Here is a 7,523-nt window from a genome sequence, read left to right on the forward strand (position 1 = left end):
ACCACCCCTCAAACAAACGTGTGATTGATTCCTAGTTTTTACACGAGGTGTATTTTTTTTCATAGTTTTTGAGTCACGCCTGACACACTGCGGCCTGTAGCATAAGTCAGTAGCCATAGGGCAATGTAGTCCCGTCAGGCAAAAGCACTCTCTTGTCATAGACAACCCTGAATCTTTTAATGAGTGGGGCATTCCTCAGATGGAAGCCCTTTTTATCCCTAACAATCTTTTTGTAGGAGCTCAAAATCTCCAAGTCACTATTCCTGTCATTTAGGAACCCCTCGACCAAGCGTGTGATTGATTCCAAGTTTACACGCTGGGCATTTTCATAGTTTTGAGTCACTCCTTTGGCTTTCAATACCACGTGATTCTTTAGCGTTCTAAAAGCATAGCTTTTGGGCCCACAGGATGACCATTCTGTGATATGGTCACCCTCTGCGAGTTCGCTCGTTAAGCCACCCAGATAGTTGCTGAGTGGGGGGCTCCAATCCCCTGGTTTGCTTACATAGACCACAGAGTCTGTGTCGTGGTAAAGTACCCACCTCTGAAGCTGCTCCATGAGCTTGTACAGTTCAAGTCGGCCATAGGCCGTGGTAAATGCTGCAAGAAACACATTTACATTACCCGGGGTAGAACCCACTTCTTGTTACGTCGCCATTGCACCAAGGCAATGTCTTGACTCAAGAATGAAAATGTGAAATTTCGTATTGGTCCGAAAAAATGAATTCCAAAAATTCTTCAGGGTCTTTAATAATCGACGTTGTCAACATATTACACCTCTGCGCTAATTTGCCCCAAAGCGAATTTAGGTACAATTTCGACACATTTCGTTTGGTTTTGTTGACCTCTATTCTGTCAGGGTCAAGAAGGATGCCTTCTCTGTCATGATAGTCTTGAATGTACCTGTCTTTACTTTCTTGATCTGTGACCGATGCAGGATAGCCTGAAGCCATTTGCTTACATCTCAAGAAGGTCTTGATGTACTCTTTAAAAAGAGTGTCTGATTTCTTTGGAAAGTTCCATACTTCAAAGATTTTGGCCACACGATACCCCATCTCTAAAGCCTTAGAGAATTCAGCTGTGACCCATACACCTGTCAGTGCTCTTTCTTGATCTGTGTGATCACATGGGTTTTGTTGTATGTTTTCACTGCAGGTGCGACAAAGGGGAAAGAAAAGTTTTCCTTGAGGGCCCCTGTAAGGCAACACAGCTATAAACAAACCCCTTGGAGGGTAGACTGTTGCTTTGATCAGACCAAAATAGTTTTGAGGTAAGTCAAAATCACGATGAATAATTTCAGGATGACCTATAGGATAGCATGAGGAACTCATTACATGCGGATAAAGGGATGTAAAATCCACATAGCCTATTGTCTCGTCGGGTTGCGCTACATACCTCAATGTCAAAGCATTGGTACGGCCGCCATACAAGGCCTGTCTTGGCTCCAGAGGTTCTGGGATGTCAAAGCTGGAAAGGAATGCTTGAACATGAGGATAAGACTTTTTGAGGGCTGTCCATTCGTGCTCCCACAAAACAACCACTTTTAGACCGTAAGTAGCCTGTAACGAATCAACTTTGTCTTGAAACTCTTCGTACATTTCCCCAAAAGTCTTTTGGGTTAGGACACATATGTTCTGGGGCACAAAGCAAGATTTGCAACCATGGAAGAAACAACCGTTGTACTCATACACGGTCTCAACCCCGTCAATCTTGGTGTAGCCATCTACATGGTAAGAGCCAAACGCCTTCTCCCTCGATTCAAAGCATGTTGAATAAAAATGTCTTTATCCTGGGCCATATACTCTAGCCATTGAATGGACCCACTAGAGTAGGCCTTGAACTGGCGTCGGTAGTTGTCAGGCGAGGGGATCGCTATAGAGGATGTCGGCATATAGTGTGTACGGTATGTTTTCATGCATGCCGATGCAATCGTTGTACAACTCCAAGGGTCAATACCTGCATCTTTGATTACCTCTTCTCTGAATCTGAGGCATCCTTCACGAAGTATAACCACATCATTGTCACAGTATGATTCCATCTCTTTATGGAAATCAAAGGTGCCATGTCTTACTGTCTCATACCAAGTCATGAATCTCTCTCGCTCTTTGGGAGACATTTGATCACACCCATACATTTCTGGGCTGGGATATGATCCTATATAGTGTAGATTCTCCTCAGATTTGAAGAAGTGGGGGAACCAGCCTTTCACAGAGTTTTCAAAACCCAAGGCCTCTGGCATTTGAGCCAATCTCATGGGTAAGAAGCTTAAACTGTCAATGTATCTCTGGTTGATGGCGGGATCTACAAAACACAGGATTTTACTCCCTTGCGCTAGGACCCTCGGCGCTATGCCTTGCTTTATCAAGGGGTTCAGAAGAAGGTACGAGTCGTAGGCTCTAGCATTGTGCGCTATGAACGTAAAGTTTCGGTACTGTGGTTTTCTAAAATGTTTTAGAAAGAGTAGTGCACAATTGGATCCTTCTGCAGACCACTTTTCCCCCGTGAATGTCATGGTAGATACAAAAATAGGCAAATGATCCCCCGATTGTTGATTTGTCTCAAAATCATAGAACACATATTTCTCTGAAGGTTCATCTTCAGCCAAGGGCTGAATATAACACTCGTGTGTCACTTCTTGAACCACTTCAGCATTTCTGCTTTTCAGACCCCTTTACAGATTGGACACTGTAGGATTCCACAAACATGTGGTTTAGGGCTATCTATTTTAAGGCTGTAATTGCAAAGACATTTTGGGCATTTCTTGTTAATGGCACAAATGCTTACAGATTTACCGGCCTTAGGGTGCCATGTTTCAATTTTGTGTTTATCGTAACAGTAGGTCGAACGACATGTGCGATGGCAATCCTCACATGGTGTCAAGTTTAGGGTCTGCATAGGGCACTCGGCATCCTGACATACCGAACAGTTATAACGGCACGAGTGCCCCCCCTTTCGGCTGTAGCCGGTATGGCAGGATCTACACACATAGGCTGCCCCTAGGAACGCCGTGACGTTTGTAACGGCATAGTAATGTTCGTTTTGCACATAAAAGTACAGAATCTGGGGGTGCGGTTGGGGGGTGTTTTGGAACTTCAAGAGAGCTGCATTAGCTCTACTGTGGTACAAAACCACAATCTTGATATTCAGAAGGTTTTCAAATTTGACAATGTCTGAGAATGCCACGCCTTCATGGATCCCGAGACCCACCGCCGTTTGGATCTCTCTAGCCTTTTGCAATGCCGTCAGATCAGTACATCCGGGTTAAGTAAATGCGCTAGGCCTATTGCAAAACATAGCTTATTATCGGGATTGTGAACGTTTATGAGGTAGGCCCTTTTATTGCTTATGATTTCTGACTGCATTAGGCTATCAAGCTTCCTTCTCTGCCCACCGCCCCCTGTGGTTGACGTATTATTTGCACTACAAGCTCTAGGGTTCGATCGGCCATGATGGCTAAATTTGACTGAACAAGGCGTTCTACCAGCGCTGTAAATTGTTCAAGATCTGCTTCGCCATTGGGTAAAATAAGAGATACTGAATTATGCAGGCTATCTCCACATATTTCCAACTGTAAGACATCACGAGGTTCGCCATAATCTCTTGCTGTTTCTAACAGGTCATTCAGAGTGTCCATTATCATCATGTAAAATACAGCATAGTCAAGATTCTGATTCACACATAGGAAATTGAAAAACTGTCGAATCTCTGTATTGTTGAATTTATTCCTGTAAACAACCCTGACACGTCTATCCTGAACATCTGCAGCCAGATTTATTAGATAATTGTCCAATTCCCCAAAAACATCTTGTGGCGTTTCAGACTCTACGGACCTAGGCGTTACGGGTTGTTCTATCGTTGTCGGGTTTGTCGGGGCCGAAATTGTCTGACTCGCGTTCATACGATTAATTAAGGTTATGAGGGCTTCGGGAATCTGGGATAACATCTTTTCCTCAACCCCCCCTGACTGGTTCATACGATTAATCATTTCTAAGAGTTCGGCTGGAATCTGTGTTAATATGCTTTCATCTAACGTTCCTGAATCGTTCATACGTCTTATAACTTCTAGGAGTTCGTCTGGAATCTGGGATAAGAGGCTTTCAACTGTCTCCCCGTGTTGCTTTAGTTCTGCCATTTTGGGATAATTAAGAGTGTTCGTTTTTTTCTTTCTGTAATGGTTGGTGTTACATGTATGATTTTAGCGTCTGTATTTGCGTTTTTTAATGGGGTTGCTGTTTAACATGCGTGGAATTGTTCTATGCCAGAATAACATATCGTCTCTGTACTGTCTCTCAATTAAATCCCCCAGTCGTTTGTATAGCAAAACATTCCTCGATTTCAAAGCCCTGGAAAATAATGTGAAAAACCTTTCTTGTTCGTCTGCAGGTATTGAGGCCGTAGAATTGACTGGGTCTATAAGGTTGGCCGCATCACAGAATAGCTGGTCATCAACATCTGACATGTCATTAAAAACAGGTCTCTTGGGTGTTTCATTCGGAATGCTCGGGGCGCCGGAATCCCCCAGCTCTAGATTTATGTGGTCGTCTGTGCCGTTTTTCGCCGGTGCGAAGTCTGAATGAAAATAATACATACATAATTACGTTATTAGATATAAAAATATATATGTTAGCTACATACAAATGTCAAATACCTTTCCGTTATAATAATATATATTAACAGTACATAGTTAAAATACTCGGCTTTTTTGGCGCTTGTTGTGACGAATCGCCGAAACCGGGGTGTGTGACTTTTTCCTCTAGCGTTCCAGATTCTGCTGGGTCTGTCTCCGGGCAGTCTGAAAAAACATTATTTGTCCTTGTTTTAACATAGGCTATCAACAGATCTATAACTAATAAAAAGGCTGATAACTAATAACAAAACTGTATAATGGTCCCATACCTTGTCCCTGGAGCGCCGGCTCATGAAGCAGCAAGTTCCCGGCCCAACAGTAGTTTTCGGGTGGGCTTGATTCTGAGCAGTGTACTTGGGCCACAGTAAACGGTAGAATTGCATCAAAGTCCTGCGTGTCAGCTGGCCATAACGCATCCTTTATCATAAAGGGCTGTATGTCGGCTGTAAATACATAAAATAGTTAAAAAAATAGTACAACCTATTTTTAAAATGTTTATATATAAATATTTCTTGGGTATGTGTTTAATTATAAGGACTGACAACGAAAAAAGGCCGTTGGTGATTGTCTGCCAGACTTTTGCTCCTGCGAACCCCCATCATGTTCCAGATCAGGTAAATCGCGTAAAAGCTGCGTAAATGTCGGGGATCCTAGATTCCATTAGACAATGTTAACAGTTATACGCTATATCTACACTTTTTTTTTGAAAAACCTATATTGGGCTTTTGGCCTGAAATACCCAAATAACTAGGGTTTAATATTCCAATAATATTCAAACAAATCTTAAAATATGTTTTTTTCATTTACTCACCTCCAGAAATATCCATTATGCGAGATTCCCTTATTCCGAATATTATTATTATTATTTTAATCTGTCCGTGCAGCTCAATATTCGGGCCTTTATGTTTGCGCTAAAGCAATGCTGACAACGTTAAAAAATAGTTTTGTCCCTAACTATCTAAAAGTTCGGAATGAGTTTTTTGAGAGATGTATGCTACACGCCAACAACAGGAGGGGATGTCGTGACATTCTGTCTGCAAACGGGGTGTGTGGGGGCCGCAGATTAGAGATATCTATGTTTAACCCCCGCTGTTCGGCTGATATCTCGACATGCCTTATGCATGATAGTGCACACCTTGGTTTCAAACGGTTCTCTACAGATAAGTTCTGGGACCCCCCAACTTTAGGATTTTCACACACACACACACACACACACACACACACACACACACACACACACACACACACACACACACACACACACACACACACGCACACCTGTTGCTCCGCCTCAAGACCCCTCCCCCACACACACACACACAAACACTCGGATTCTATTTTACTTCGTGACAGAGTTGGAAGACGTTGTTAAATAGGTTTTTCCCATAGTTAAAGGGTGAGATACCGTTTTTAAACATTCCTTTTATTGAATTCCAAAATATTTCGTACAACCTTTAAGACATGTTTGAATTAAGTAACCCATTTGAATAATATTTAAACATGCAGCACACGTGTTTTATGTAAAAATAAAAAAACCTTGGATGCAGGTCTTTGTACATTATTACAAACTTTAATAAAACGTAATGTTCATAACATACCCAATGTAGGAATAGACTATAAAATAATACATGTTTTTTTCAGATCTTACAGTTGTCTGCGCCAGACCCTAGCTTGAGAGAAAAGAGCGCTACCCCTTAGTTAAATGGGGGGGTATACATTTTCAAAAATTAACACCTACATTTTAACACACGTTATAATTCAACATTTATTTTAACTATTTCTTACAGATATATGGGGTCCTGTTAGCCCTGAACATTATCCGTTTCCAATTCCCCATCACAAAGTCTTTTCCGCGCTCCGTCGAAGCTCTGTCCACTTTCCTGCCAGGGAAAGATCCGCCTTCGAACTTGTTGTTCTTCCGGTGTATGTCTCAACGATAACATATGTTGTTCCGGGGTATGTCTCAACGATAACCTAGGCCATCGTCGTAATTGTTCACGATTTTCGAAAAGACTGTCCAGCTTATTCATCAGGATTCGGAAAATGTGGTAATCGCGCCATTTAAAACTGAACATTATTTGAAAAAAATTTACATCCTTGCATGCTTTGGAGGATACATATGGACTGACCGTTTTCGTAGCATTTGACCTGTCAAATTGTTCACATGCTAAAATTGTCACTCTGGAGTCCGGGGTGTAACCCATGGATGTGACTCTCAGGGCCATTAGGTCCTGACGTCCACAGACTTGTTCTTCCAACGCATATCCTGGCAGCCTTGAAGCACTCAGGGCACGTTCCATTTGACACAAAGCTAGCCTTATTTTAAGCCATTCTCGCATCCTTAGCGCTAGAGAAAAAGGCTCGGGTTCTGCACGATAAAAGGGTTGGGACACGCTGTCTGTGAATATCTTAACCGTAGATTCCTCCGGGTTGAATATGTACGAAATATGGCCCTCGCTTGTACACAAAAATCCGTTAAAACATTCGGGAGCCTCTACCAAAATATCCTCCAAGCTTTTGGCGTTGGGTTCGTGACATGAGCTACAGAGCACTCCGAGAATTCCCCTTGTAGACATATTTTTAGATGCTTAATATTCAGGTCTTAAAAAATGGCTTGTTCTGGACATTTATAATGCTGAGGCCCCAGCGCTATCTATAGCCCCAGACATTCCTGCTTCATAGATAACAACCATAAGGGAGATAAAACTGGGGGGTGGAGGGGGGGCATGGGCCCCAAAAGTTCAAACACCCTCTAACACATGACCACACGAACAGGGGGGGGCGGGGCGGGGGCACATATTCTGTACAGGTCATCAGGTCATAAGGTCAGCAATCAATCAAATTTGACACGCGCCGTATCCTATTACTCTCTCAGGTTGCAATTGTAAATAAGAAC

At 42.6% G+C, this 7,523-nt stretch overlaps 1 long non-coding RNA gene across 1 annotated transcript; it reads right to left on the reverse strand.

The window, feature by feature from the left end:
• Nucleotides 1-4,996: 4,996 nt before the first annotated feature.
• Nucleotides 4,997-7,084, reverse strand: LOC135573563 (uncharacterized). The gene is made up of 3 exons (XR_010464785.1): nucleotides 6,413-7,084; nucleotides 5,170-5,277; nucleotides 4,997-5,070 (listed from the first exon to the last, which is right to left on the reverse strand). It is a non-coding gene; the product is annotated as an uncharacterized LOC135573563 (long non-coding RNA).
• Between the last annotated feature and the right edge of the window lie 439 nt (nucleotides 7,085-7,523).

Source organism: Oncorhynchus nerka, linkage group LG10, assembly GCF_034236695.1.
Source record: "Oncorhynchus nerka isolate Pitt River linkage group LG10, Oner_Uvic_2.0, whole genome shotgun sequence".
NCBI lineage: Eukaryota > Metazoa > Chordata > Actinopteri > Salmoniformes > Salmonidae > Oncorhynchus > Oncorhynchus nerka.